General features: G+C 44.6%; 1 protein-coding gene across 1 annotated transcript in view; it reads right to left on the bottom strand.

Moving 5' to 3' along the window:
* Positions 1–21,535, bottom strand: part of dcc (DCC netrin 1 receptor) — a 1,174,821-nt gene that overhangs the window by 362,095 nt on the left and 791,191 nt on the right.

The following is a 21,535-nucleotide window of genomic DNA, read 5'->3' as shown; positions in this document are numbered from 1 at the left end:
ACAACATTTAAAATACTTTTGGGCATGTTCATGGATAGGAAGGATATAGAGGAACATGTGTCAAATGCAACCAAATGGAACCAGCTGAGATGAGCTGCCTTAGTGAACATGGGTGAGCTGGGTCGAAGGCCCTGTTTCCGTACTGTATGATGCTGTGATTCTATAAACTGCGTCAGACTGGCTTTGTGGCCACTTCCAATGGGAACAATCGACAGTCGTCATCTCACTCAACTAAATCTGGTTGGTACGGTGGTGCAGCAGTAGCGTTGCTGCCTTATAGCGCTTACAGTGCCAGAGACCCGTGTTTGATCCTGGCTACGGGTGCTTGGCTGTACAGAGTTTGTATGTTCACCCCGTGACCTGTGTGGGTTTTTTTGTGGGGGGGGGGGGGGGGGGGGGTAGGGGGGAGGGGAATGGGAAGAAGGGGGAGGTTGGGGTGACTTAGTATGGGAGACAAGTTTAGGAGTGGTGTACTGACTGTGTGGGCAGACACTTTGGTAGAGATTGCCCACCAGTCTCTAAAGCCCCCTCCACGCCAACACGAAGGGCAACGATCCCAAGGCTTTAGCGTCAGAAACAGCGGGCAGGCGACAATCACCTGCCATAACACGAGGTTTTATGACATTTTATGACTGTTTTTTACTTGTATTTTAATGTTGCTGTTTTTACCTGCACTTTTAACTATTCGTACTGTTTTATCAGGGACTGGATTGTTTTTATTGTTTTTATTTTATGTGTGAAATGTTTAAGTTTTATGTGCGATGCTCCGGTATTCCCTGGGAAACGTCTTCTCATTTTGCACTGTACAATTGTTGCTTTGCAAGATGACAATAAAGGTTGGTTGAATGATTGATTGATTGATGGATTGATGGATTGATGGATTGATTGATTGATTGATTGAGAGAGATCATGCACTATTGTAGGTCTCCTTTACACGTCGGTGTTTCCATCTCATTGTTGGCCCTGTCTGTCACCACCCCCACCCACAACCCTCTGCTTCCCGGCCACGTGTGTGACCCCTCTCCAGCTCCCCGTTGCACCGAGCGCGGGGGCTTCGCACCGTCTTCACGTTGACGATGCCAGCAGGTCAGTGCCAGTCGCCCCGGGGCAGGTGCTCGGGGGCTCTTTCCAAGCGTGGCCCCGGACCCGGGGGAGGGTGGGAGTCAGCGGGCACGCCCGCTCTGCGACACCATGGGCCGCCGCCAACCAAGCCACCCGCCCACGTCCACACGCTCAGTAGAACAGGAGCTGAGACTGGGAACTGTACCGCCCTTGCCCCCTCCCTCTGCAACTGCAAACAACCCTACTCTCCTGCTCACCTAACCCGCCCATCCCTTCGCTCTGGGGATTGAAGGCGCTTCTGGTCTGCAGTGTGCAATAGTCAGCAAAATACACTGCATCTTTAGAAAGGAAAAATACAAAACATGTCAATCTCACTGGATAGGCCTTAGTCATGGTGCTGTACAACACGGAAACAGGTCCTTCGGCCCAGCTTGGCCGTGCTGTCCAAGTTGGTGTCTTGGGGTAATCCTATTTGCCTGCATCTGGCCCATAGCCCTCTAAAACCTTCCCATCTATTTATCTGTCGTTAATAACCTCAAGAAAATTCCTGCTTCAGTTTCCTGGGTCCAAATCAGAGAGAAGTCTCAATTCTTTCCAGGGTTAATCGCTCCACTGTTTATAACGCTCTCTGGATCATGAAGCCCTCGATAGTGAACCCCATGGACAATCAGTACCAAAGTGTCTGCCCACACAGTCAGTACACTTGTCTCCCGTACTAAGTCACCCCCAACCCCCCCCCCCCCCCTCCCCTCCACTCCCCTCCCCTCCCCCCCCCCCCCCCCCACCTTTCTCCTCCCTATTCCCTGTCCCCCTCTCCCACCGAATTGTCATCCCGTCACCCATTCTTTCTCTCCAGAGACACTGCCTGCCCGCTGAGTTAAAGAGTGTTCAAGGTAGACTCATGAGTCACTACGGTAAACTCATGGGCTACTACGTTCTTACAATGAGTTTAAATGTTTCAAATTTTAACTTCAAGAGTAAATTTGACTCGTGGAAATCTTTAAACATGTTTAACATTTTTCAAGAGTTAACAAGTTTCCCGGGTACCTGCCGTTAGCGCCACAAGTCGCTAAGTTGCGTCCATGAGTTCCGACATTCCCGCTACGTTAATTGTACGTGATTACCGCGAGTTTAATTTGTCCTGCACCGTGAGACAGGGGTTTATCTCTAAACTAAACTGAAAAAAATATATATGCATTTAAGGGGTGGACAGGCTAGAGTGCAGGAAGATTGTTCCCGATGTTAGGGAAGTCCAGGACAAGGGGTCACAGCTTAAGGATAAGGGGGAAATCCTTTAAAACCGAGATGAGAAGAACTTTTTTCACACAGAGAGTGGTGAATCTCTGGAACTCTCTGCCACAGAGGGTAGTTGAGGCCAGTTCATTGGCTATATTTAAGAGGGAGTTAGATGTGGCCCTTGTGGCTAAGGGGAATCAGGGGGTATGGAGAAAACAGCAGGAACGGGATACTGAGTTGGATGATCAGCCATGATCATATTGAATGGCGGTGCAGGCTCGAAGGGCCGAATGGCCTACTCCTGCACCTAATTTCTATGTTTCTATGTTTCTATGTCTACATGAGGAACGTAGAGAGTGAAGAATGACAGGTCGTCTGATACTCTGCTCCACGACCGTGGGACTTCCAACTGTATCTGTGTCCATGTTAGCCACACTTAGTGAAAGATTGATGTCCCCATTTATTTAAATGGGAAGTCCCAAACTGGATATTAGAAAGAAAATGGTAAATCAATTTCATTTGCTTGAAGAACCGAAAAATATAATTCTCATTCGCTGCAGCTTTCCAAGAATGTAAATGCAACAACACAACAGATGAATAGACAATAAACAATATAACAATAGGTTATCAGTTACACTTGTTTATATTAATTGTTATTCTTGTTTTATTTTAGACTTTTAATCTTTTTTTTACTATTTATTGTTTAGAAGAAAGATTAAAAACAATTTATGAAATTAATTACAGTAACATAGTGACTTCAAAATGCGCCTGAATATTGCAGACGCAGTTCCCAGACTGGACAGGACCTGAATCTCCACCACCCCTCCCTTCCTCCTACTGAGTGGCGGTGCAGGCTTGAAGGGCCGAATGGCCTACTCCTGCACCTATTTTCTATGTTTCTACATCGACCACACGTATAGTCTGGATTGAACCCAGGTCTCTGGCGATGTAAGGCAGCAATTCTGCTGCTGCGTCACTGTGCTGACCTGAAAGAGTCAGCCAGCTTGATCTGGTGTGCATCTGAGTGTCACTAAGGGGGTTCAGCTAGTTAGTCCTTCAACTTCAGCCCAGGTAGGTGTGTTCAAGCCAGTGTCTGCATATGAGTCTGGACAGAGAGCGGAACCCATCTCGATTCAGTCCAAATATTATTACAATTTATCCTGAAATTCAACACGCCCAAATTCACTGCAGCATATTTCCAGTTGGATATGAAACAACTTAATTTTTTATTTCTTTTAATTGGTTTTTTTTTCTCACCGATGAGTTTGGGAACTTTCCAAAAGATCATCTGAGCAGCACAGCTAAAGACAGCTGTGAAATCAATGTCAATGTGTTCGTGCCGAAGTCGGTTCTCAAGGGGAAAAATAAAAAATAATAGATTGCTTGCCTTAAATAAAATTCAGCTGCAATTTGAAGTAATCAATTTAAATTATTAACACTCCGTGCCTTTACATTTTTTTTTTTTGCTTTTCCATCTTCAACTGATAATTAAACACAGCCAGGCTAAGATAATAAAAGCTTGACAATATAACGGTCTGAATATATTTATTTGGTTTCTGTTCAACGTTAATGTGCTCGGTGGAAATCACACAAGAAAGCATAACAGCTCAGTAATCATATTTTATCCTCCAGTTCCACCATAAGCATGAAATGTATTACAGAATGTAAATGCAGACTTGTTCAATCCTTCCACTGGTATTGCAATGTCGAGCTGCTAATAAATAAATAATAATTGTTCAGTATCCCGAGGACAGCAGAATGTCCTATGCTGACCTGAACTTTTTTTCCTCGTATACAGTATAACTTCCCATGGACGGTTGCATCCACACATTAAAAATTGTTGTCTACCATCTGCATTCCAGGTCCACTGGGCAACAGGCCAAACATCTGCAGGGAATGTTTCTTTCTTAACTCTCACACCAGAGCAAAGAAGATTAACAGCAGAATCTAAGGGCTTGCATTTTTCTACAGGGTATTTCCTCGAAAATTTAAGGTAATTCAGATCTATCCTGAGTATAATTGTTCCATTGATCAGTGGCGCAGCACTAGAGTTGGTGCCTCACAGTTTCAGAGACCCGGGCTCGATCCTGACTACAGGTGCTTGTCTGTATGGAGTTTGTATGTTCTCCCCATAACCTCCGATTTCCTCCCACACTCGAAAGGTTTCTAGGTAAATTGATTTGGTATAATTGTAAATTGTCCCTGGTGTGTGCAGGATAGTGTTGGTGTGCAGAGATTGCTGGTTAGCACAGATTCAGTGGGCCGAAGGGCCTGTTCCCATGCTGTATCTCTAAGATAAACTAAATGTCTGAACTAGACTAGTCTCACAATTCATACATGTCACACTCACTATCACACAAGATTGTTTTTAAATGGAGTGTTCACAGCCCTTATCTCAAGTGCTATTTAATGTAACGTATGTTACTGTAACTTCACTATTTGCATGTTCTTGTTGTGAGTAAAATTGTGAGAATGCATATACAGAATGTCCTTACAATATATAAGAAGGAACTGCAGATGCTGATTTATACTGAAGATAGACACAAAGTGCTGGAATCACCGAGGGGGTCAGGCAGCATCTCTGAAGTTAAATGGATGGGTGACTGAAAGTAGAGGCCCCTCTAGTTTGTAGTTCGGAGTTTACTCGGGGTTCATAGTGGTCAACAGCTTGATGGTTGTTGTATAGAAACTGTTCCTCAATCTAGACATCCTAGTTTTCAGACTCATATACCTTCTTCCCGATGGAAGGAATCAAATGAGGGCATGGTCAGATTGGTGTGGGTCCTTGATGATGTGGACTGCCTCTGAGACAGCGCCTCCTATAGATCGCTTTGATGATGGGGAGGTCAGGACCTATGATGAACCAGGCACTGTTCACCACTTTTTGCAATCTCCTTCATTCCTGGGTGTTCGGGCTGCCAAGCCAGGTGTGATGCAACCAGTCAATACCATCACAGTTTTTCTTATTTACAATGGTGGCCGATTAGGAAAAGGGGAGATGCAACGAGACCTGCGTGTCATGGTACACCAGTCATTGAAAGTAGGAATGCAGGTGCAGCAGGCAGTGAAGAAAGCAAATGGTATGTTAGCATTCATAGCAAAAGGATTTGAGTATAAGAGCAGGGAGGTTCTACTGCAGTTGTACAGGGTCTTGGTGAGACCACACCTGGAGTATTGCGTACAGTTTTGGTCTCCTAATCTGAGGAAATACATTCTTGCCATAGAGGGAGTACAGAGAAGGTTCACCAGACTGATTCCTGGGATGGCAGAACTTTCATATGAAGAAAGACTGGATAGACTCAGCTTGTACACGCTAGAATTTAGAAGATTGAGGGGGGATCTTATAGAAACTTACAAAATTCTTAAGGGGTTGGACAGGCTAGATGCAGGAAGATTATTCCTGATGTTGGGGACGTCCAGAACTAGGGGTCACAGTTTAAGGGAAGTCTTTTAGGACCGAGATGAGAAAATAATTTTTTACACAGAGAGTGGTGAATCTGTGGAATTCTCTGCCACAGAAAGTAGTTGAGGCCAGTTCATTGGCTATATTTAAGAGGGAGTTAGATGTGGCCCTTGTGGCGAATGGGTTCAGGGGGTATGGAGAGAAGGCAGGGATGGGATACTGAGTTGGATGATCAGCCATGATCATATTGAATGGCGGTGCTGGCTCGAAGGGTCGAATGGCCTACTCCTGCACCTATTTTCTATGTTTCTATGTTTCTATGTTTAGATTAGTTTAGAGATACAGTGCAGAAACAAGCCCTTTGGCCCACCAAGTCCGTGCCAACTAGTGATCCCCGTGCACTAGCACTATCTTATACACTAGAGACAATTTACAACCCTTACTGACGCCAATTAACCTACAAACCTGTACGTGTTTGGAATGTGGGAGGAAACCAGTGCACCTGGGGAAAACCCACTTGGTCACGTGGAGAATGTACAAACTCTGTACAGACAGCACCTGTAATCTGGAATGAACCCAGATTACTGGCAGCAACTCTACCGCTATCACTGTGCCACCCTGAAAGCGACAATTATAAACTAAACTAAACTATTACCACAAATGCAATTTGAAAAACACTTCATTAGCAACATGGATATTAGTAAAAGGACATAAAATTGCCAAACAAATTAACGTCTTTCTTCACCCAAGGCCTTACATTTGTGGAACTCCTTGCCTCTCTAAGTGAACTCTCCCTCCAGCATTCTTTACGCTAATGAGGTCCATAATACGAATACTCTTTAGTTGCTAAGTTATTTGAGCTCATCTTACAGTTTTCATGAATCCTGAATAGAGAGGCCTTGATCCATCTCAATATGAAGTGAAGAATTCACTTCATCTTCATCATTGATTTATGTTTAACTAAGCTATTTCCATTCATCTTCTACACAGTTTTGCGTGGGCAAGTATCCAATAGTTAAATCACCCGTAACTGCTGGATGATAATGTGGCTGTGAGCACAGGATGGGCAGAGCAACTGTCTGAGCCAGTGGAACAAAAAAGCAAAGTCGTGGTTTAACATTACCTGAGGCTTGACACTTACAGCATTGAAATGTCACTTTTGGTTAATTATTTATCACTTTATCTCTCGAGATTTCGATGAATCTCATTTCCTCTTTGAAGAGATGAAATCTGAATTTAGTTTAGTTTATTACTATTGCATTTAAACATTCAGCCACCGAGTCCACGATGACCATTGATCAGTCATTATTCACATACTAGTACAACTGCACGATCCATACACACGAGGGCCAATATACAGAGGCCAATGAACCTACATGTTTGTGAGATGCGGGAGGAAACCCACGCAGTCATGGGGAGAACGTACAGACTCCACACAGACAGTACCCTAGGGTCAGGATTGAACCTGGTCTCTGGTACAGTTAGGCAGCAGCTCTAGCAGCTGTACCACTGTGCCACCCTGCATAGATCCAATTAGATAAACATTAAAATTATATCAACATGAATTATATGCAATGGAAATATAGGGTGCTAACATTCTGCAATTATATGAAGTCTTCCAGAGTTAACAATCCAAAAATTTCTGCAAATAATCTTGGAGTAAAATTGATGAGATCCTTAAAAATGGGGTAATTTATAAAGAGAGATGGTGAAGGAAGCATGTTTGTGAGTGGAATATCGGAAGATTTTAATAGTAAAAGTAAGAAAAGATGTTCAAGAGCAAGGAGGTAAAGGCAATAAATAATATTCTTGCTGGTAATTGTATTGTATTGTATGGTAATGCCGATATCCTGTGAATTTAGCGTGTAGACACAGGTGGGTTTGATTTGCACAGAAAAGTAAGCCACAACTAGAATACTTGACTTAATTTAGAGACACAGCGAGGAAACGGGCCCTTCGGCCCACCGAGTCCATGGCAACCAGCGCTCACTCCATACACCAGTACTATCCTACGCACTCGGGGCAATTTACAATTTACAGAAGCCAATTTACCTCCAAACCTGTGGATGGGTTTGGATGTTGTGCTCTACCCCAATGGAAAGGCAAATGTACTTAGGTACACAAGTGGTGAGTGATTCCATGCTCTTTCGTTTTACACCGAGCAAATTAAGTTAGACTTGCCCACCATATTGCTGAAGCCAAGTCAAGTTTCACTAATACTTGGTTGATATCAAAGATAGGCATATTAAGGATATCTATGTCTTAAGAATTTGCTAAATATTATGACTAGAAGATGAATTTATAATATACACTAGACTAAGTGGGACCCGTTGGTTCCCATTGTCATGCGGGAGGCCTGGTCCCCCAACGCAATATTCCACCACTCATGCATAGCCCCTACTGCGCAGGTGCTTCTGACGGGTTCTCGGTGTGATGCCCCTAATGCCCCCTCCTCCCTTTACCTCCCCCCCCCCTCCCCATGCACTCACTCCATCCCCACTCAACCCCCGCCCCCACCACCCCCCCCCCCCCCCCCCCCCCCCCCCCATCCACCCTTAGTAGCACTCCGGCAGCGTAGCCATTCACGCCCATTGTGTTCCCATTGAAACGTAGAACACGCAGGTCTTACTGCAAAGGCTCAGCAATGGACACAGCAAGAGGAAAAGGAATCTTTTAAAGCTTAAAATGTGAATAACTCTTATGTGAAATGTGAATAACAATTTAAATGTTAAAGATGAGATTTATTAGCCGGGGAGGGGGACAGCTTCAGGCGGGGGCCAGTGGGGAGACGCGTCCTGCAGCTGGGGAGGGGGACGGCTTTAGGCGGGGCCTGTCGGGGTTGGTTGGGGGGGGAAGTGCTGCTGTGGCCTACCGCTACCGTGACCGACCACTACCATGGCCTGCCTACACTGCCGCTGCCTACCTTGCCGCTGTCTACCGGGGTCACTGGGGAGCATGCTGCGGTGGCCTATTGCTCGGCGTGGCCTGGGACTGTGGGGGCCTGGGGAGCTTCAGGCGGGGACAGGATGGGGAGCAGATCCTGCAGCTTGGGGGGGGGGTAGGGGGGACGGGGGACAGTGCAGGGGGGGGGGGGATGGTCCTGCAGCTGGGGATTAGTGGCTTCAGGTGGGGGCCAGTGGGGGGATTTCTGGAGGGCAGTATGGACGCTGTGGGATGGGATGGTTTTTCTTGGAGGATTAGTACAAGTGTTGTGGGCCGAAAGGACGGATTTCTGGAGGGCTGTTATGGACATGGACATTGTGGGCCGAATGGACATTTCTTGGCCTAGTACGGTTGTTGTGGGCCAAATCAATTGCAACTGGGGACGGGGACGGCTTCAGGCGGTGTCTGTCGAGTTCCTTGGGGGTGGGGGGGGGCGTGCGTGAAGCTCTGCCGTGGCCTACGGTGCTGTGGCCTACCCCTGCCGCTGCCTACCTCTGCTTCTGCCGTGGCCTACCACTGCCCTGGTCTAACGCTGCCATGGCCTACCGTTGCCGCCCCCCACCAGCTTTGGCGGGGACCAGTGGGGAGCATCCTGCAGCTTGGGCCGGGGACGGCTCCCGGCCTCGGCTTCACACAGCGGCTGCCGGCCCCGGCCCCAGCCTCACTCAGCGGTCCCGGTCATGGCTCTGGCTCCAGGCCACACTCAGCGGCTCCCGGACCCCGGCTCCAGGCCACACTCAGCGGCTCCCGGCCACACTCACTCAGCGGTTTCCGGCCGCACTCACTCAACGGCTCCCGGTTGCACTCTTAAACGGCTTCCGGCCGCACTCACGCAGCTCCTCCTGGCTGCACTCGTGGCTGCACTCACTCACCAGCTCCCAGCTGCTCTCACTCAACGGCCCTCAGCCGCACTCACTCAGCAAATCCCAGCTCGTGGTGGTGGCTGCCACAGACATAGCCCCCACTCGCTCTCCACATTCTGCTCACTCTGCTCCTTCAGCTTTATTATCCTCGCCAGTGATTGACAGCAGGTGCTGGAAAGGGTGTCGCCGTCCCGGCGAATGACAAGAGAGAAGAACAATCTGCTGACAGAAGAGGAGACCAATCTGCGCAAGATATTTAAACCTTAATAACTTTTGTACAATTCCACCGATTGGAACAAAACTTGGTGCACTTGCAGCACAGGAGAATGGTGAACAATCACAGCGCTATTGAGTACCGTATTTTGCGCAAATGTAAAAACAATGGAAACCGAAAGGCAAGATGAGAGTTTTAGTTATGTGTAGATTAGTTTCAGACTAAAAAAGCTGAAAGTGAAATATTCAGGAGTTCAGTTTACTTTGATCACTCTCCATGTGTGAGTAAATGAAAGGATGTGATGACAATTGGACAAGATGTAGAAGTGTGGAAAATGATGGCAAACTGCCAATTTCATCGTGTGCTGAAGAAGAATTTCATTAAAGGATTATCTTTGCATCGTACCTCTAAATAATTAATGCTTAAATAAAGCAAATTCGATCGCAAATTGAACAAAAGATATTTCCGTGGAGACAACCTATTCTATTCTGTCAAACAGCGATAAGAAATTTGCATTGCGGAAGAGGTGTACAGATCTCCCACAGAGACCGCTGAACCCTCTTACACACTTTTATTTTGATCTAGTAATATATTAACAGGCTTTCCTCTCTAATATAAAATTCAACAATTGTTGAAAAATCTTTCTTTGTTTGAGCACACGGGTTTTGATCTTATTAAAGAATCCTCTTGCTTATAAATTGCCTGCATTATGGAATCAATTTAAGTGGTTACCAGTTGAATGCTTTTTACCGCTTTAATATGTGGAAGAACGTTGTATGTTTCAAAGTAATTACTGTAAATTTTTGGTAGTCAGGGAGGTAAAGCTCTTTATTTAATGCTTTTAATTCATCCCCTTACTTTCAGACTATATGATGTCTCATTTAAATGCAGTTCTATCTTCAGAATCCGTATTACGATGTAATGAGGCTGCGTATATTCCTATGCTTAGAAAAAAAAAGATCACAAGGAGTAACTCTGTAGGTCAGAAAGCATCTCTGGAGAAGATGGACAGGTGATAGATACTTAATGCTGGAGGAACTCAACGGGATAGGCAGCACCTCTGGAGAGAAAGAATGGGTGACGTTTCGGATCGAGTCGCGAAACATCACCCATTCCTTCTCTCCAGAGATGCTGCCTGTCCTGCTGAGATACTCCAGCATTTTGTGTTTACCTTCAGTTTAAACTAGCATCTGCAGTTCCTTCCTACACATGGACAGGTGATGTTTCTTGGTCTTACAAGTGCAGGTATGTAATAGCACACAGATAAATATGTAATAATCAATAGTGCAATAAGTTAATAATAGTTGGTAAGACTAGGTAAAATAGTCCCAAAAGCAAAGTCCATAATGGAACCAAAGAAAGTCATAGAAAATCATAGTTGCTGAGGTTAAGAGTCTGATGGTTGCTGGGAAGAACTTGTGTTGAACCTGGTGGTTGAACACTGTTAACTGGAAGGTGGAGCTTCATCCTGGTGGTAGTAATGAAATGAGAACATTTCCAGGGTGCTGTGGATGATAGTGCCTATATTACTTAGGCAGCACCTCTTATTGATCCCTTTGATTGGGAGGTAGTATGTGTGATGGACTGGGTGGCACTTTATGAGATCTCCTTTGTTCCTGGGCATTCAAGTTGCTGAACCAGGTGATGATGCAACTCATCAGTACGCTCTCATCTGTACATCTGTAGAAGGTAAATAGTGCATTCGTCAATCTCCTCAATCTTCTAAGGAAGTAGAGGTCTTGATCTTTCATTGCGATTCCATCAATGTGCTGCGCCCTGGACAGATCTTCACAGATATGCACATCCTTTGAAGCAGTTGACCCTCTCCACTGTCACCCCATCGATGAAGACTGGTCCATGTATCCCTGCCTTTCCCCTCCTGAAGTCCATAGTCACCCCCTTGGTCTTGCTAATGTTGAGAGCAAGATTATTGGTCTCGCACCATTCAAACAGACAATCGGTCTCCCTCCTGTACTCTGAACTGATATTCTTCCAACAACGGTGATATTATCAGCAAATTCATTCAATGATTCAATGATACTTCATTGACACTTGTACCTAGGTGCATTGAAATGCTTTGCTTTGCATACAACCCGATAAAATCATGTACCAGACCTCACCTGGGCATCGCACAAGTGAAGCCATGTTTTGGCGCCAACAAAGTTACAAAAGTTCACCGACAGTCCTATCTGCTACCTACCACCACATGTAGCAGCAAGCTCCCTCCCCCCCCCATTCAAAGACGATGTTGGAGCTGAGATTGGCCGCACAGCCAGGGGTATAGAGAGAGTAGAGCATATGACTGAGCATGCAAGCTGGAGCTGCTCCTGTGTTGATGGGGATCAAGGAGGAAGTGTCGTTGCAAATTTGTAGTGACTGTAGTCCGTCAACGAGGAAGTTGAGGATCTGATTATGTACAGACGAGCAGAGACGCAGTTCTTTGAGTTTGATGATAATTTTGATGTTGATGGTGGTGTTAAACACCAAGCTGTAGTCGATGCCTGATGTAAATATTCTTATTTTCTAAGTGGTCCTGTGCAGAGAGCCAGTCAGATCGCATCCTCTGTTGCTCTTGTAAAGTTGCTAAAACTATTAAAAGTAAAATGGCGTGAAGAATAAAATTGGCATTCAAACCAATCCTTTAGGGTTGTTTGAGTTATATATGCCTGCAATGATTGATCATTGACAGATTTGGTGCAGATCTTGAACTACCATTAATAAAGTGACAATGAACTGTTGATGAGGCTGCATTTAGAGTATTTTGTTCAGTTCTGGGCACCATATGATAGGAAAAATGTTGTTAAGTTGGAAATGGTACAGAGAAGATTTATGGGGATTTTGCTTCGACTTGAGTGTTCAAACCATAGGGAGAAGTTGAGTAGGCTGGGACTTTATTCCCTGGAGCATAGGAAGACGAGGGGTGATCTTATAGAGGTGCACAAAATCATGAGAGGAATGGATCGGGTAGACACACATAATCTCTTGCTCAGAGTTAGGGAATCGAGAACCAGAGGTTCATATGTTTAAGGTGAGGGTGGGGAAATATTTAATAGGAGCCTGAGGAGTAACATTTTGACGCAAAGTGTGGTAGGTGTATGGAATGAGCTGCTGGAAGTGGTGGTTGAGGCAGATACTATCGCAAATTTAAGAAACATTTGTATAGGTACATGGTTAGGATAGGTTTACAGTGTCTCACAAACCTGATTGATTTTTTGAAGATGTGACCAAAAAAGGTCGATGAAGGCAGAGATGTAGACATTGTGTATATGGATTTCAGCAAGGTTCCACATGGTAGGCTGCTCTGGAAAGTTAGATCCCATAGGATTCAAGGCAAGTTAGCTGAATGGATAGAAAATTGGCATCATGGAAGGAAGCAGAGGGTGAAGGTGGAAGGTTGCTTTTCAGACTGGAGGCCTGTGACTAGTGGTGGGTCCATTGCTGTTTGTCATCTATATCAATAACTTTGGATGACAAGGTACATGGCATGGTTAGCAAGTTTGCAGATGAGACAAAAGTGTGTGGTATTGTAGTTGTCAGGAATTGCAGCAGGATCTTGATCGGTTGGCCAGGTGGGCTGAGGTTGATGGAATTAAATATAGAGAAATGTGAGGTGGTGCATTTTGGGAGCACTAACGGGCAGAACCTACGCGGTGAACGATGGGGCTCTGGGAGTGTTGTAGAGCAGAGGGATTAAGGAATGCAGGTGCATAGTTTGTTGAAAGTGGCATCACAGGTAGATAGGGTGGTCAAAAAGGCTTTTGGCACATTGGCCTTCATCAGTCAGAGCAATGAGTATAGAAGTGGAGAGTCATTTGCAGTTGTATGAGATGTTTGTGAGGCCACATTTAGAGTATTGTGTTAAATCTTGGCACCATGTAAAATAAATATTGAATATAGGAGCAAAGAGGTCCTTCTGCAGTTGTACAGAGGCCTAGTGAGACCACACCTGGAGTATTGTGTGCAGTTTTGCTCCCTTAATTTGAGGAAGGACATTCGTGCTATTGAGGGAGTGCAGCGTAGGTTTACAAGGTTAATTCCCGGGATGGCGGGACTGTCATATGCTGAGAGAATGGAGCAGCTGGGCTTGTACACTCTGGAGTTTAGAAGGATTAGAGGGAATCTTATTGAAACATATAAGATTGTTAAGGTTTTGGACACACTAGAGGCAGGAAAAATGTTCCCGATGTTGGGGAAGTCCAGAACCAGCGACCACAGTTTAAGAATAAGGGGTAAGCCATTTAGAACAGAGGTGCGGAAACACTTTTTCTCACAGAGTTGTGAGTCTATGGAATTCTCTGCGGTGGAGGCCGGTTCTCTGGATGCTTTCAAGAGAGAGCTAGACAGGGCTCTTAAAAATAGGAGAGTCAGGGGATATGGGAAAAAGCAGGAACGGGGTACTGATTTTGGATGATCAGCCATGATCATATTGAATGGCGGTGCTGGCTCCAAGGGCAGAATGGCCTACTCCTGCACCTATTTTCTATGTTTCTAAAGAGACCTTGAGGTGTATCAGCAGTGCACCATTCACCTACTGCATCAGTGGAAGTTTGAGGTGGTGGATGTAGTCCAAATCGAACAAACTACTTTGGATGGTGTTCAGCTTCTTGAGTGTTGTTGGCACTGTACTCATTCAGGCATTCATTTCCTCTCCTGATATATGCCTTAAGGATGGCAAAGAGCCGTTGTGGCTTCAAGACATGAATTACTGGCTGTTGGTCTTGTAAAAAGCTGTTAAACATTTATTCATTTAAGCCAATTACCACAGGGGATTAATTTTAGTTGATCACAAGAGACAGACAAAAACTTCTTGGAGATAAAACAGAAAAATGCTGGACAACAACGATTTATGAACAATATATTTCTTTACTGTCAAGTAAAGCAGCAGTCAACATGCAGGCAAAGGAGCCTTTCACAGCCAATAGTGGTTTTAAGCCTACAATATGTGACTGGACAGGCACTGAGCCTGTACCCGCTGGAGTTTAGAAGAATAAGGGGGGGATCTCATTGAAACATACAGAATAGGGAAAGGCTTGGATAGAGTGGATGGGAGAGGATGTTTCCACTAGTGAGAGAGTCTATGACTAGAGGCCATAGCCTCAGAATTAAAGGATGTTCTTTTAGTAAGATGAGGCGACATTTCTTTAGTCAGAGGGTGGTGAAACAGTGGAATTCTTTGTCACAGAAGGCTGTGGAGGCCAAGTCAGTGGGTAATTTAAGGCAGAGATAGATAGATTTTTAATTAGTACTGGTGTCAGAGGTTAGGGGGAGAAGGCACGAGTTAGGAGGGAGAGATAGATCAGCCATGATTGAATAGCAGAGTAGACTTGATGGGCTGAATGGCCTAATTCTACTCCTATCACTTATGACCTTATGACAGTTTAAGGTTCTGGTGCTCCCTCCAGGATGTTGATGGAGAAGATTTAGTGATGGGAATGATGTTCAAAGAGCTCTTGGAGTTTATTGACAAGTAACAGAAACATTACTTGGCATTTATTAACCCACGCCTGAATGTCCCACAGGTCTTACTGCACACAGGTATGGGCTGTTTCAAACTGAGGAGCTGTGAATGTAACACTGCAAATATTAACCAGAAATTAGAATTCATGATTCACCCTATCTATTCCGCTCAAGATACACCTCCATAAGATCACCCCACAGCCTCCTGCCCTCCAAAGAATATAGTCCGAGCCTGCTCAACCTTTCCCTATAGTTGAAATAACTCGAGTCCTGACAACATCCTTGTGAATGTTCTTGCAATCTTTCCAGCTTTGAAACCCTTCCATTGGCAACGTGACCAAAACTGAACAGTTTGAATACTGCAAATGCGGCCTCACCCCCACACTTCCCTTCTCTGCTTTCATCCCCCATTCCTCTTTGCAGAAATATGCTCTTATGATCTATGAAACAGCAGTAGTCTGATAGTTTAGTTTAGTTTGGTTTTGTTTAGAGATACAGTGTGGAAACACGCACTTTGGCCTACCGAGTCCACTCTGATACCAGTTCTAACCTAACCAATTTACGGAAACCAATTATCCTGCTCAAAGGGATAGGAGATGTTTCAGGTTGAGACCTTTCTTCAGACACAATGCATGATAAGATATATCTACTGGTACTTCACAATTGTGGCCCACTTCCCCAAGTACAAATTCAGCAGAAAGTTGAAAGATGAGAGCCATAACTATTTTCCACGTTTATTTTCAAGACCTAGCTTGGTCGGCACAGTGGTGCAGCGGTAGAGTTGCTGAGGCACTGGTTTCATTCCGACTGTGGGTGCTGTCTGTATGGTGTTTGTACGTTCTTCCCGTGACTGCATGGGTTTTCTCCAAGACCTTCGGATTCCACCCACACTTCAAAGACATACAGGTATGTAGCTAAATTGGCTTGGTAAATGTACCTGTAAAGAAAATTGTCCCTGGTGTGTGTAGGATAGTGTTAATATGCAGCGATCGCCGCGGACTTGGTAGGCTGAAGGGCCTGCTTCCACGCTGTATATCTAAACTAACCTAAGCAAAACTAATTCTGGGCATTGCTTGCAAGGTCATAATGTTATTGTGTTTTTGTCAACGTTCTTTTTTTCAGCAATTTTGATATTGGCTAAGATGAAATCTTGTCAGCACCTTAGAGAAGCTCAGACTAAACAGGCAAATAAGTTGGTACCCAAGGGAGTGTGAAAAATGCTAACAGGCAAATAAGTTAGTACTCAAGGGAGTGTGAAAAATCCCAAGCCAAAATAATTGTAGATTTTTGCTGAGATTTCTGCACAAGTAAAATAAGGCAATGCTATAACCTATATATGGAGAAACACCACAATACCAAGAGGCTGTGGGCTTTAGTACTGAACCTGATGTTGCCTTAGCTTATACATTTCCCCAATAGAATACAAGTATTAATTTGCTTTCTAACACATCTATTCATATCCTGGCCATGCTGTGCGATAGTGTTGGGATATGTGAAAAATCCTGGGAGGCAGCAAATTGTGGATTGGGGGATCCATCACAGCAGTTTCTGAAAATCTTTCCACTATCCCATTGCAATTATACAACTCCAAAGCGCACCCAAACAAGTGGCCAAGTCAATCACCCGATCTGAACCCAATTGAGCATGCATTTTTATATGGAATTGGACAAAAAAAAAAGCTTTTTGAGAAAATGAGTGATTCATCTATGAATTATGTGCCAAATGAGGCAAAAACATTTGGGTTAGTCAAAATACAATTAGATTCCATGAGAGTAAAGTTAATGTACTGGAGAGATGCACTTCAGTGAACCGAATGACCCTTTCTCGATCCGTTGTCTTATGTTCCTGTTACGACAATAATTATTTGTATCTCAGCGATTTTACTACAATTGACTACAAGTGCATGCCTCATAAGTATTTAGATTTTCTCCATAGCATGTAATTAAAGTGAATTGCTTTCATCTATGCATCATATCTGTTGTCTATTAAACATTTTGACCTCACAAACCTATACTTATTATTTAACAGACAAATAGAATTCAATGTCATTGGAGGTTCATAAAATACATACAATGCTCTCCATAATGTTTGAGACAAAGACCCATCATTTATTTATTTGCCTCTGTACTCCACAATTTGAGATTTGTAATAGATAAAAACACATGTGATTAAAGTGCACATTGTCAGATTTTAATAAAGGCCATTTTTATACATTTGGTTTCACCATGTAGAAATTACAGCTGTGTTTATACATAGTTCCCCCATTTCAGGGCACCATAATGTTTGGGACACATGGCTTCACAGGCATTTGTAATTGCTCAGGTGTGTTTAATTGCCTCCTTAATGCAGGTATCAGAGATCTCTCAGCACCGAGTCTTTCCTCCAGTCTTTCCATCACATTTGAAAACTTTTATTGCTGTTTATCAACATGAGGACCAAAGTCGTGCGAATGAATGTCAAAGAAGCCATTATGGGACTGAGAAACAAGAATAAAACTGTTAGAGACATCAGCCAAACCTTAGGCTTACCAAAATCAACTGTTTGGAACATCATTAAGAAGAAAAACAGCACTGGTGAGCTTACTAATCGCAAAAGGACTGGCAGGCCAAGGAAGACCTCCACAGCCAATGACAGAAGAATTCTCTCTATAATAAAGAAAAATCCCCAAACACCTGTCCGACAGATCAGAAACACTCTTCAGGAGTCAGGTGCGGATTTGTCAATGACCACTGTCTGCAGAATACTTCATGAACAGAAATACAGAGGCTACACTGCAAGATGCAAACCACTGGTTAGCCGTAAAAAATAGGATGGTCAGGTTACAGTTTGCCAAGAAGTACTTAAAAGAGCAACCACAGTTCTGGAAAAAGGTCTTGTGGACAGATGAGAAGAAGATTAAGGTGTATCAGAGTGATGGCAAGAGCAAAGTATGGAGGAGAGAAGGAACTGCCCAAGATCCAAAGCATATCACTTCATCTGTGAAACACAGTGGTGGTGGTGTTATGGCCTGGGCATGTATGACTGCTGAAGGTTCTGGCTCACTTATCTTCATTGAAGATACCACTGCTGATGGTGGTAGCATCGTGAATTCTGAAGTGTATAGACACCATATAACCATATATAACCATATAACAATTACAGCATGGAAACAGGCCATCTCGGCCCTACAAGTCTGTGCCGAACAACTTTTTTTCCCTTAGTCCCACCTGCCTGCACTCATACCATAACCCTCCATTCTCTTCTCATCCATATGCCTATCCAATTTATTTTTAAATGATACCAACGAACATGCCGCCACCACTTCCACTGGAAGCTCATTCCACATCGCTACCACTCTCTGAGTAAAGAGGTTCCCCCTCATGTTACCCTTAAACTTCTGTCCCTTAATTCTGAAGTCATGTCCTCTTGTTTGAATCTTCCCTATTCTCAAATGGAAAAGCTTGTCCACATCAACTCTGTCTATCCCTCTCATCATTTTAAAGACCTCTATCAAGTCCCCCCTTAACCTTCTGCGCTCCAGAGAATAAAGACCTGACTTATTCAACCTATCTCTGTAACTTAGTTGTTGAAACCCAGGCAACATTCTAGTAAATCTCCTCTTTCTATTTTGTTGACATCCTTCCTATAATTGGGCGACCAAATGGGCGACACATCATATCTGCTCAAGTTCAAACAAATGTCTCAAAACACATTGGCTGGCGGTACATTCTACAGAAAGAGACAATGATCCCAAACATACTGCTAAAGCAACAAAGGAGTTTTTCAAAGCTAAAATATGTTCAATTCTTGAGTGGCCAAGTCAATCACCTGATCTGAACCCAATTGAGCATGACTATTATATGCCGAAGAGAAAACTGTAGGGGACTAGCCCCCAAAACAAGCATAAGCTAAAGATCACCGTAATACATGCCTGGCACAGCCTCACTAGAGAAGACACCCAGCAAATGGTAATGTCCATGAATCGCAGACTTCAAGCAGTCATTCCATGCAAAGGATATACAACAAGATACTAAACATGACTACTTTCAGTTACATGACATTGCTGTGTCCCAAACATTATGGTGCCCTGAAATGGGGGGATTATGTATAAACAGTGCTGTAATTTCTACATGGTGAAACCAAAATGTATAAAAATGGCCTTTATTAAAATCTGACAATGTGCACTTTAACTACATGTGATTTTTTTTTTCAATTACAAATCTCAAATTGTGGAGTACAGAGACAAATAAATAAATGATGGGTCTTTGTCTCAAACATTATGGAGGGCACTGTACCTCATACAAAAAAAACACATTGATTTAGTAAAGTTGGTTTTACTTGAGGTCAAATTGAATTCTTCCTGTTTCTTAAAAATAATATTAGAATTGAATTAAAAACTAATTCCGGTTTATTTAGAACCACATTTTTGATTTGGCCGCTCTTCCACTATCATTCCTTGGCATTGGCCCGAATAGCATCTGCAAAAGCTCTATATTGCATTAAAGTCACATTAATCCCATCGTTTCTTTGTTCTCCTCGCCATCAAGTTCCTTTTGATTTTTCCACTCATTAAAGTTTAAAGTCTATAGCTTGGCCCTGAAATTCTCGTCCAAGTTTCCAGCAGATTGGTAAAGTGAAGGACCAGAAAAGGGGGATGATTGTATGTTTGAGTTTTGTCATCTCTGACCTCAACAATACTGGATCCCTGTGGATCGGTGAATTCCTTGTGTCAAGCATTGCTTGGACTGTCAACGTGATGGTAGAGTTTCTAAATGCCGAGGCTGGTTTTGGTGGTGGGAGCAACCACAGGATAATGCTGGGTGACTGTCGGCGTTTTTATTATTTTTTGTCTATGTTTATATGTAGTTTTTGTTATTTTTTGTTGGGGTGTGTGTGTGGGGGGGGTGGGGGTGGGGTGGGGTGGGAGGGAGGGGGAAAACTTTCAAATCTCTCTCTGCACTGGAGACCCGACCTTTTCTTGTCGGGTCTCAGTTGTCGTTGGGGCTGCAATGAGGAGTGGCCTCCAACAGAAGAAGCCGGGCACTCTGGTGCCGACTCACCTCACCGTCGCGGAGCTGGCCGAGTCCAGAGCGGGTGGAGCGGTGGTGGAACGCTGCTGCTGCTGATGTGGAGGGCTGCAACTGCGGGTCTGCGGACGGCGGCACCGGGAGCCTGCGGGTTCCTGGAGGGAGACCGCTTTCCAGGGCTCCTGCAACGGCGACTTCTCCCGCCCGAGTTGCGGGGTCGAAGAGCTCCTGGAGCGGGGCCTACATCACTGCCCCGCGCGGCTTAGAATGGCCGCGGGACTCTGCGAGCGCACGCCGGGGGCTCTAACATCAAGAACCCGGTGTGCGACCTTGCACCACCCGGCGTGGCTTTAATGGCCACGGGACAATCGCAATCGCCAGCCGGGGGCTTTGACTTTGACTCTGACATCGGGGGGGGGAGAGTGCAGTGGAGAGATAAGTTTTTTTTGGCCTTCCATCACAGCAATGTGATGGATGTTTATGTAAAATGTAAATTATGTTGTGTCTGGGGTCTATTTGTTTGTAATGTATGGCTGCAGAAACAGCATTTCGTTTGGACCTCCAGGGGTCCAAATGACAATTAAATTGACTATTGACTATTCACTAACTTACCCAGTCCAATTACCAGGGTAATGTAGCCAAATTCTTACACCAACAATCCCACCCTCTCCCAACAGCTCAGAGAAGCACCCTGCATGAGTGTAGACAAATCCATTTGTCTAATCCTGCGATTTTGAACTTGGCGGCATGGTGGCGCAGCGGAGGAGTTGTTGACTGACAGCACCAGAGACCCTGACCATAGGTGCCGTCTGTACAGAGTTTGTATGTTCCCAGTGTGATCGTGTGGATTTTTTCCAGGTACACATAGAAAGAAGCAGGGCAGAGAACACATGGGAAATGCACCATGACTAGATTTCTATCCTCTCCAGGATGGGAAATTAATTTAGTTTAGTTCAGTTTAGCCTTTGGCCCACTGAGTCCACACTGACCACAGTTACTGCACATAGCACACTAGGTACCTACACACTAGGGACAGTTTATAATTCTTACCAAAGCCAATTAACCTACAAACCTGTACATCTTTGGAATGTTGGAGGAAACCAGAGCACCCGGGGAAAACCTATGTGGTCACAGGGAGAATGTGCAAACTCCGTACAGTTTTCAGGCCGAATCTGGGTCTCTAGCGCTATAAGGCAGCAACTCTACCACTGCACCACCGTGCCGGCCACAATGATGCACGTACAAAGGAGGGGAAAGGAGCATGCTTACCATGGTGGGCGATGGGGGTGTTGTACGGAGAAGGGGAAAGGGACTTTATTGATCTGTTGGGAAACCTTGCAGTCAACCCACA

This window comes from Leucoraja erinacea, chromosome 1, assembly GCF_028641065.1.
Source record: "Leucoraja erinacea ecotype New England chromosome 1, Leri_hhj_1, whole genome shotgun sequence".
NCBI lineage: Eukaryota > Metazoa > Chordata > Chondrichthyes > Rajiformes > Rajidae > Leucoraja > Leucoraja erinaceus.
This window is presented reverse-complemented; position numbering and strand designations above follow the sequence as displayed.